This window comes from Bombus terrestris, chromosome 8 (assembly GCF_910591885.1).
Source record: "Bombus terrestris chromosome 8, iyBomTerr1.2, whole genome shotgun sequence".
Lineage (NCBI taxonomy): Eukaryota > Metazoa > Arthropoda > Insecta > Hymenoptera > Apidae > Bombus > Bombus terrestris.
The window spans coordinates 10390037-10401489 of NC_063276.1; the positions used below are offsets into that span (position 1 = coordinate 10390037).

Below are 11453 nucleotides of genomic sequence, written 5' to 3' on the forward strand. Positions count from 1 at the left end.
TTGAACATATTTAGTAATATGGAAAATATTTCTCCTTTTATTCCTGCGATAAACGAATTGCACAGATTTTTTTGTCCCTCGCTATATGTGTATTCCATTAAACAGAAATTTTCTAGCAGTCATAAGTTTTCGTGAAGAGGAAGGTTCGAATGAAAGTATTTAATACGGTAAGGTTTAAGCTTTAAGAAGCTTGGATATTCACAATGATTATAATATTGTTCCGAATACTAAACAGAATACTAAACTATGAGGTATTACAAGAAAAAATAGGCAAAACCATATTTTTTCTGATTGTGAGATAAAAGCATTAATTATTCTAATTAATTAATTAATCTAAATATCAGTCAAATGTGGAAAAATTTATTTTTTCCAAATCAAATTTAAATAATGTAGCGAAATCAGTCCTTGCACTGAATATTTTCTGTTCATCTATTTTAATCAACGAATACCTCAGTCTGCTGAATATTGGGGTTAATGCACTTTTGCTCTCAATGTGTCATATGTACAGTGACTCACAAAAATAATTGAACACTTACCACGAAAATTGTTATGAATATATTATGTGTAATATGACACTTTTTGAAATTTCATTAGCGTGATGAAATGTGATTGTCATGATTATACTCGTAAAATTTGAAACCAATTCGAAAATATATGTAGGAAATACATGTTATTTACTACATATATACGAACACTCGTTTCAGAAAAGATTAGTGCATAGCATGAACAGTTGTTGTAACCATACATTTATTTCTGAAAATAATCCCAAATGGTCTAAAATATTTTATTCATATAATGGATAATTGACACTTTGAATAGATCGTATACGTGCAATGAATACCATGCTCATGTAAATTTTCAGCTTTCTTTAAAAATTGACTATTGACATTCATGTTATCTTATTACGATGTTAATAAAATTTCAAAATATTTCATATAATACACATAATACATTCGTAAAAGATGTCTATAGCGTAATAAAAGTTGCACGTTTGGCACATGCAGGTACATTTGGAATATTTAGAAAAATAATTAAGTTGTTAAAACTTGGAATTTACTTGGAAAGTTTTACCATTTGTCGCTACTATTATACATCATAACATAACTTGTTTACAGACTTCGAATAATAAACAATGTACATATGTAGATGCAAAAGTAATATATTATGAATAGTGTTACAAGTAAACAAATTTAAGCAAATTTTATACATTTTTTATCATTTAATTTCCTCTTAGATTTATAAAGGTAATTAAAAGTCTATAGCGTTTTAGATAATAAACGATGTGAATATCAAAATTAACATAACTAACTGTATTTGTTTATACTGAAAATTTTTACCTCTAACACTTATCATATAATATTTTCAGACTTCAATAACTGAGGAAGTTGAAATTAATCCTAAGAAATATAGAATACGACACACAAACATTTTATTCATAAATCTTTCTCTTTCCAAATCAAAAGGTACCATATTAAACAAATTAAAGTCACATCAAAGCTATTTATTGCAGTAATTATCGTGGAGAATATAATAGAACATATTGTTAGTATTCTATTTATTAGTATTTCACTAGTAATTTTTGTTACTTAATATTACCAATTAATTTTAGAAGCACTGTTTAATAAATTTTCATCGCAGGCTCAGATAAAAAAGCAGTAAAAAGAGACTTTTACATTTTCCCTTGCGATTTCAACCAGTTGAAATATTTTCAAGACTCTGTTACGTGTCATCCAGTAAACTAATTCGTCTAATTTCTTAAAAATACTCAGGTCGTTTGGTCCAAAAAATAGCTTATTGTATCAGAGAGTGTCCGAATATTAATGTCGATCACTGTATTCACACGTGTTACATAATAAATTCAGAAGAGATTGGATCATTGTAAAAAATTCATTGTTTGCGCGGATCATCAAATGTGACGGGAAATTTAACAGCTCTAATGTACTTGATCGACTGATGCGCAAATATCGTGTCACACATGGAAAATAATTTCGATTTAGAGGTGGTCACAGCTAAAAGGTTAACGATGATTCGCAACAGGACACATCGACTGCCGCATTACGGGCCGCAAAAGAAATATAGAACAGGTGCGCTCGGACAAATGGCTGGGAACGCTTGTTCCAGTTGTCACGCGAAACAGTATCGCATCGTGTGATACGATCTTATTTGCTAAACAGAATTTTCCTGAGTCCGCTCGGTAAACAAAATTGTTTGCCGACACGACACCGAATCAATGTCATCATTTTTCGCTATTAGGATGGCATCGGTCGACGATGTGACTTGTGAGATAGTTGGACGTCACCTGCTGACGTACGGAATATGAATGGGAAAAGGGATTATGGTACCATGAGATTACAGAATCATCAAACCAGGGAGACTACAATAAGGTATATTCCGAGATCATGAGATTATAACAGAGGTTCCCAACCATCTCATAAATGCATATCACTAAAACCAAAACCACAACAAATTTCAGTGTTACTAAGGAAGATACATCTTGTATGTAGGAATTGAAGACTATACATTTAATAGGGTTACCGTCATATATTTATATTACTCATGTCATATATTTTTATTTCATTTCTAATAAAATAATTGAATACTTAAACTGAACTCTACCATAGTTATTTAATACTGAGACAACCGTACAATGAACATTCATAAAGTTTTAGATAACATTTTTATAGCGTATATTTCATACATTTTATTATCCACATATCACTCAACTATTTCTCATATGCATATCACAGCTTGAAAACTGCTGGTTTATAGGGTTACGAGACTATGAGCCTTTTGAATTACAACACTGTAAGACTGTGGAACTTTGGAATTATAAAACTATAAAAAAATAAGGAACTATAAAATTATGAGACGATGTTGAGCGTAATATTGTAGACTTATGTATGAAATTATACAATAGAACAATGAAATTACGAGATTATGAGATTCTAAAACGAAGCAATTATGGGACCATGAAACTGAAAACTATAAAACAATGGGGTCGTGAAGGTATGAAATTATGAAACCTTAAGGCTATGAGGCCATAAGAATTATGAAGTCATGAAACCGCGAGTCTATGGGGTTTAAGCACAAGATTATGAAATTATGAAATCATGCATCATTACAATCATAAAGGCTATAAAATTATCGGATTGTGATCTGTAATTAGAATTTGACATTAAATATCCATTACATATTTCAATATATTACAATATTTTCATTGTTTGCTTGTTAACTCATGATAAAATTAAAATTATAATAATTTAATAATTGTTTGTCATATATTTATATTTTGCTACTCTATTGGTCCTATTTCTTATTTATTTCTGCATTATCATGTATTACAGTTATATACAATCGAAATATTATTTTCTTCCTATCGGGGGTTAAACTTGTTCAATCCCAAATGCGCAATTGATATTTTATAAAGCAAATATTACAAAATAATTTTATATTTGAAATTATCAGAAGCTCAACGATAAAATAAATTACTAAAATACTTCAATATTTTTATCGGTAATCGAAACAGTCGTTTTAAAATCATGAAAACTTAAATACTCCCACCAGCAAGTCAAAACAATATAATTTAATTTTATAATGGAATAAAAAATTACAGCTGAACATCCTTAATCGGGCACTGAGCAAACTCGTTAATTGAACCGGTAGTATTTCAACGATTTATACGACTCGTTTTATACGACTAACCGTTGTACTGATTGAAAAGATTACCTTGATAAAAGAACGTTAGTCCTATTCAAAGTTTTATGTAAGTGGAAAGTAGATATCTTCTTGCAATGTGAGAATTAATGTTTCGGCAATTTACTGTAAAATATCTGCCATTTTGAATCTCGCATTTTTGTTTATTCTACAATATTACTATAAGCTTTTTCTATTACGAAAACGATTTTTAAAAAGATCCACACAGTATAATGCACAATATAATAAAGAAAGCAAGAATCTTCTACAAGTAATTGCTTGCTCGATTAAACGATTTAAATACCCTTTGCTAATTATTTCTTCACATTTCTACTACTATAAATCTTGATAAATATGACGTATCAATGTTATATAATATTAGATTGAACTGGGAAAATAATGTATTAATAATATGAATAATATTGTATTTTTCCACCAACAATACTAGTCCAAAATCATTCCTAGAACAGTCAAATATTTCAAAATGTCTTAAAATAATCAATAAGGCGTTTAAGATATATTATAGATGAAAATTTCTGTAGCTTCAATGTTTATTTAAACGATAAACCAAAGCATTTGTATATCAAATACACAATAAACACTTCGAATTCACTGTTTCGATGACGGAAGATCCAGCGAATAATAGAAATAAACGGAAATCCTTCCCCATGGAACTGTGACGTCTACGAAGCTCAAAATGTAAATATAAACGGCGTATACGGTTTCAATGTTCCATAGCAATTTTATTGTTCGAATTCTCGTCGCCCCATAATTTCAGAAGCACCGCGAGGAATGAATTCACGTTTCCAGGCTGAAAAATATGCGCGCGTATGAGTGAGGGACGGGAATTTCCTCTAAAAAGCAAATATCACTGGATTATTTCGAATAAAGCTTCACGCGATTCCGGTTGAACAAATTTCATGCGACTTATTTAGGATGGGGTACAATTTGTTTCATTTAATAACGGTAAAACACGATTCTGATAATGTATTCTACGTATAGAATATCAAACTGATTTTTATTATGCAGAAATATTGAAAAACAAAGGAATGAAACAATATATAAAATACGGTACTTACAACATATTATATTAACTGAGCTTTAATATTAATTTAACTCGTATTTCATTTTCTGTTGATAAATTTATTTGTTAATAAATCGTAGGTTTCTCGTATTCTCTAAAAATTACGTTTATTTATATGAATTTTTTGGCGTATTTTATAATCCACCAATAAATTTGTTCATCAATAAATTATAGATTTCTCGCATCTGTTGAAAGCTGTGTTTATTCATTCTCATTTTTTTCATATATTATTAGTTGATAAATTCGTATAATAATAAATATACGCGTTAATTTCATTCTATAAAAATTGTATTTAACTATTCTATTGCTATTATGGTTAACTATTGTACTACTGTAACATACTTTGTAAAATTCCGACCATATTGTACTCTGCCAGCTTCAAACTTCAAATTGATATGTAATACAAATATTATTTAACAGCACTTTATAACCATGAATTCTGAATGATTTACTTATATATTTCTGAAATTGAAAATTTCATATGCAACGAACGCAAAAACTACGATGCGATGCGACGCTGTGAGAGGAATAGTGAATCTGCCGAACAATATGAATAGCCTATTAAATTGAGAGCGAATTCAGACAGAATTCAGATTAAAAACTTAATAAATTGCACACGATCTCTATTCACATCAGAACTGTGCCAAAGGTTGTAAATTACAAAATTTTTAATTACCGATTTAGATACAAACGAATTTAAATCTTGGATGTTGAGGCAACGTTAAAGCCAACTAAAAAATAGAGTTGCAACGAAATAAAAATTAAAAAATGTCACCAGAATAACTATGCAAATATTACAAAAAGTAAGTATAATTGAATAAATCTACATTATAAGAATTTATAATAATATTTCAACTATATGGTAATAAAACGTTTCCTTTTCCTTATAAATATTTTTACGACATAATAGAAATCTCAATAGACATTATTTTGTAAATTTCTTTAATAAAAATGGAAATATCGCTTAGTGACATCAGAAACGCTTCGAACATAGAATGGCAGAACTCAGTAAATCTGGGGAGATAATCGAGAATTAATTGCGTTTCGAAATCTGTCGACGTTGCGAATCCTTTTTCTCCAAGAAATAGAGCAAAATCGATTGCTTCTACTAATAAATCGAACTTCATTCAATTTGACCTCGTTGAAATTGAACCATTGATCGAGTTTCATTCTCGTATAGTTCTTCCACTTGAAACGTGCGTATTCCTTCTAACTGCATTAACAACTTGAATCAATCTACTTAAAGTCATTGCAACTAGTACTAAAATTCCGTGATTCCAGTGAAATTATTCAGCTCCCTTTGAAATCAAATTCGCTTCATTTTTTAATTAAGAGAATTTTGAATTGACAAAATGAATGAAACTCGATTCTTTACAGAAATCTTGATTGACAACTTTTCATTGACGAAATATTCAATTTTTTTTCTTTTCCACAAAGAGCAGTCAGTAATTCGGTTGTTAAATAAAATAGATCTATGGATTTTAATCTCATTGATCTTTTGATTGCAGATTTTCCATTTTTTCTAGAAATTGAATTCAGCTTATGTTTTTCATTTTATATCCTTCAACAAGTTTGTAAAAATAACTTTTCGTGCTTGGTATAAATTATATTTATATGTAATGATTCCGCCAAAATTTCATTCTTTTGTTTATAATTCGTATACACAAATTATTTAATATTCAAACTTCTACATTTAAAAATTTCAAATCCTATTCAATGGAATAAAATACATATCATATTTATACAATTAATAGTTCCATAATAAGAATTTATTATGTCAACGAAACAAATCGACATCGATGAAAATTAGCAACTTTACTTTGTATACTTTTGAAAGTGATATTTCTTCATTTATTAATTTCAAATATTATATGTCTACATAATATTTTCTATTCAGAATCATTTTTCTTTACTGACAAATGTTTCTTCATCCCTGATAGAACATTATTTATATATCTATATATTTAATAAATCGATAGTGATGCATAAAAGCCCTTGGATGAGCATATCTTTGTCAAATGTAATAAAATTTATCAAATATTTATATATTTTCTTTGGCACTTCTTTCATTTTCTAACTCTTCTCCCTTTACTCTTTTATTTCGTCTCATATTTATCGAAGAAGACGTATGAATTCCCTTAGGCAGAATATTTTCGTATATCATTGCATATTTTTACTTTACATTATTTTTAGTACATCTATATTTACAATAGTAAGACGTGTTTAAATATTCAATTTTCTGTAGATTTTACGTTCCCATTCATTCGATCCTCCCTCAATAAAGAGAAATAAATTAAACCTTTCACATTGACTAAGCGATTCGTCGAAGTACCCCCGAAATTTTGCCCTCGACGTGAAATCATCTCTGCCAGTAGGCAAACCGTTGACCAAAAAGCTTTCGACCATTGGAAAACCGAATGAATGGTTCGGATTCATCGCTTTACCACCGAAACTTGTCTTCACTGTGGATCTATTCCTAAAACCAGCTGAATTCCACATCAGCGACTGAATTACTGGTCAGAACTCGATCACATTTCTCACGGAAAGCTTCCCTAAAACAGCCCAATTCCTCTAATCGGTGTCGATCGATAGACCAACCTGCGTTCCTCCGTTCCTTAACGCGATAATTAAATCGTGAAAACGATCTCGTCCGTTCTTCATGCCGAATGTTCATAATTTTAGTGCTGAAATTAGCTGTTGGTGTAAACTCTATATTAATTAGAAGCTAAGATGACAAACAAAGTACATGCTAAAATAGAACGATTTTTTTAGTGGAATAAGGTACAAAAAAGTATAAGTGCTGCCATAATATATTCTAGCTTTTTAAGATACTTATACGAAGGAATAAATATAGCTAAATTAATATATTTTTTAATATTTATATATGATATAATTTTTCCTCTAAAATGATAACATTGCTAAACAATATGTTTCATGATATAAGATTTTTTCTTCGTTTTAATTAACCTATAAGATGGATGGATGTACAAAATTAATCATTAAACTTTAAATTTCGTTAACTGAGATACTGATATTAGAATAACTATAGTTAAGAATAAATGCAGTAGTAATACTTGTTGAAATGTATATGTGTAAAATATACGAATATTTAACTGTGTATAACTTCTAGAAGGGAATATTTAAAATGTCGGTAAGGAAAATAAATTATAGAAATTTAATTCTTAAATACGTAATTTCGCTAAATATGATAAAATATTTTAAATATATCAAGTTACTCCCATGTATGTATTACAAAACTATTCGTGCCATATTTCAAACATTTTTTTATTCAGATACAGTGTCACAAACTACAATAAATACAATAATTTATTTTATATTATTGGTTGCACAATACAATTTTTAAAGAATTTTAACCGAATATTAAATATTTTATTTCTAAATATATCTAAAAGAAGTGTTACGAACAAGAACTACGAATAATAATAACATGAAACGTTTGAATTGTAATACGCTAATGAAAGAAAAACTAATTTATTCGTGAACAAATAACTACTATCTACTTATTCACTCATATCCATACTTGATAAATGTCATACACCTATTACATTAGGAAATATAAATGTTTCCAAACAGCAATATTATGTAATACATTTCGTTCTTCAAATGATAATAACAAAATTCAAATATATCTAATATAATCGGATAGAACATTTTTAAAAATTATTAAAAAAAAATACCATTGAATCATATCCATTTCCATTTTATGTAGTTGTCGCACATATATAAAACAAAAAATACATACTTGTAATATATTATATACAAATTTTGAAATACAAAATACATGTAAAGCCGAATGATTTTAAGTATATTTCAAGCTTAGATAAATCTGGATGAAACACTGAAAGCCTTGAAGGCAGTAGATGTTAGAAACAAATTCAAAGTAAATAACGCAAGCTCTACGAATTTGAATGACCTCGTCACAACTTTGAATACAGCGACCGAATGAGGAGAAATTTAGCACGACGAAACTACACATATCTAAACTCTAAATAGTATTCATAATAGAAACGAAAACATCTGGACTAGAAATATCTCAAGCACAATTTTCAATATCTATGGCATTTTTCGAATTGCGCATATGGACAATAAACCACAAAGTTTCATATGATTTTGACTCTAACAATTCTAATAATATTATTATATAGAATAAATAACGAAAAGGATTTTAAACATTCTAAATAATTTAAGCAAATTAACTGTAAAAATGCTCCGAGTTCAAAATATCCTGATTTGAATATAAATGCTATAAAAATAATGAAGCAATTTATATTATTTAAATTTTACAACAAATAGACAGTAAAAATCCTACTCAGTTAACATAAATCATCGAAGCTCTGATAAGTACGTATCCACAATAAATGACTCAAAAGTTAAAATCTTCTGTGTTCTAATTACCATTCACAACATGCTTATTTAATATTTTTGGAATCTTAAACACAGTAACTCATACAAATTTTCCCTAATTAAATAAATCAATGGCAGATTCGTAATACATCACGTAGAAACCTGCAGTTACCCTTCCTGTAGCCAGATATTCTAACCACACCTCTGAACAGGCGTTTCAGATAATTTAACACTACACAAATCTAAATCCTAAAAGTCATAGCTCAAACATCCATATAACATCCAAAACGGATTTTTTGATAATTCAGTTACTTATCAGATAAGAAAATCTCAGATTTTTAGATCATTCTTAACGTAATCTAATCTTTATTTTATCGGAGTGATAATTGGTTGTTTTTCATTTTTTCTTAGAAATTGTGGGGCACTTTAGAAAAGAGATAGTGGTACATCTTTCTGCAAAAGAAAGCGAGATAAAATCAGTATCTACGCAAGATTCATAGATATCTAAAGGATTATGTCTTTTATAATTATTTTATGGTTTATATATGAAATTAAAGTTTAATTCTATCCACAATTCGTTTCACTAAATATTTTATCGCTTATATCACTTTTGCTCTAAGTAGTTCAATTAAACTGAATAAGCATGTACATATTATCCGTTTCCTATTTCAATCTTCTTCACTAAATCCGCGAAAATAGTTTCTTTTGCATGAACCAAATCATTTAGAAATTTCAAAATCTTTCGAATGAAGGAAAAAAGGAGTCACATTTATATAATTATTAAGTACTTACATGGAAATAAAAATTCATTAGCTTCAACGTTAGAGACACAAACATTATTTTGTAAATTTCGTAAACGTTAATCGTGAAAGTTATTATGCTCATAATACTTCACATTTTAAACATTTTTATTCATATAACGTAATATCACAAATTTCTTGTTTCGTTAGTAGCTTAACATATAATTGGATAATCGATAATCAAATATATTACTTGTACTACATGAAGAAAGCTTCATCGATAAAATTATAAACACTTGTATTCTAAAATTAAATCTATACGATAAATCGGTGAAAATTAACGATAGTTTTATTGTTGACAATTTTCCTTTCGAAATTTCTAGATTAAATGATGAATGAAAATATTTATCGTTTCCCCCGGGAATGTTTGTATTTATGTATTTCCTTCATATTACTGAGGCGCCCCATAAAAAGTGCAAAAGCTTTCCAATCCGACAGGACTGTCTTGTAATAACATAAAACATTTCAAAACTGTAATCTCACTACTGTTCTGTAGATAAACACGAGAATGAATTCACTTACTTTCTGATTCCCTTAGAAGAGCAGAAAACACCGGTATGAAGGAGAATTCACTTTGTTTCTACACTACTTCACACGCGTCGCTGGTTCACAAAATACCACCGTTCACGAATCCCTGCTTGTTGCGATGTCGGTCGAACACCGCAAACACCGTGGACCCTGAACGTCTCATTTCACTACACTCATTCGTTCAAACACCCCTCGAAGAGAGCTTCGTAAACCCTTATTATACCGCACCCAACAGATGTTCACCCTTTTTATTCCCCGAGCGAGACACCTGTTTTCCTTTTTCTGCACGGGTTAAAGATGCACGGGTTAAAGATGCACGAGACTTGTGGACAGCAGTGAATGTCAACTATATTTGAAACTTTATTTCACGATCTTCTCAGAGGATGAAAACTCGGGAGAGTAAAATAAATTAACACACCGATTATTCTTTTCTACGCTTTTTGGACAATTCTTTTGTTTAGGTTTGTGCAGAGGGTAGTTTTAAATTGGGAAATTCCGAGAATCGTTTTTAAAAGGGGGTTGAACACGAAGGAGACGTAACTGAGTCAAAGACGCGTCGAACGGAAGCACGAACATACACGTAATAGACAAAGCTCCCAGCGTGGCGGGTCGGCCGCGACTGAATCGAGCCAAGTCGACTCGGAACGCGTCGGGCTTGAATGAGCGTGGCTGAGCAACGGAGATGCCCGAAGTGCGCCTGAGAGAGACGAACAGTGCCGCGATTGGGGTTGGAGTGGGGCAACGAAGTGGGGATAGGGTAGTAGAAAGAGGGAGATGGATGATGATACTGGTGAGGGATGGAAAGAGAGAAGAAAAGAAACAGAGGAAGAAAATTTGTAGTGCCGTGCTCATACAAACGAAATATTGTTCACTTATCAAAATCGTTTTACGCAAAAACTTGGTAACTTTCGGCGTGCGTGATCTTTGTATCAATTATCAGATGTTTGATTTAATGCTTCTAAATCTTATTCTCAATACAAAAT

At 30.0% G+C, this 11453-nt stretch overlaps 1 protein-coding gene across 6 annotated transcripts in view; it reads right to left on the bottom strand.

Moving 5' to 3' along the window:
* The window catches only part of LOC100647004 (octopamine receptor beta-2R), a 173585-nt gene extending 162471 nt beyond the window's left edge, over nucleotides 1-11114 (bottom strand). For 5 of the 6 annotated variants that reach the window (XM_048408287.1, XM_048408288.1, XM_020867655.2 and 2 more), the window contains exon 1: nucleotides 10465-11114. The gene's annotated coding sequence lies outside the window, so the exon portion shown is untranslated. The remainder of the gene's footprint in view (nucleotides 1-10464) is intronic. The other variant, XM_012318605.3, reaches the window with a different exon arrangement.
* Between the last annotated feature and the right edge of the window lie 339 nt (nucleotides 11115-11453).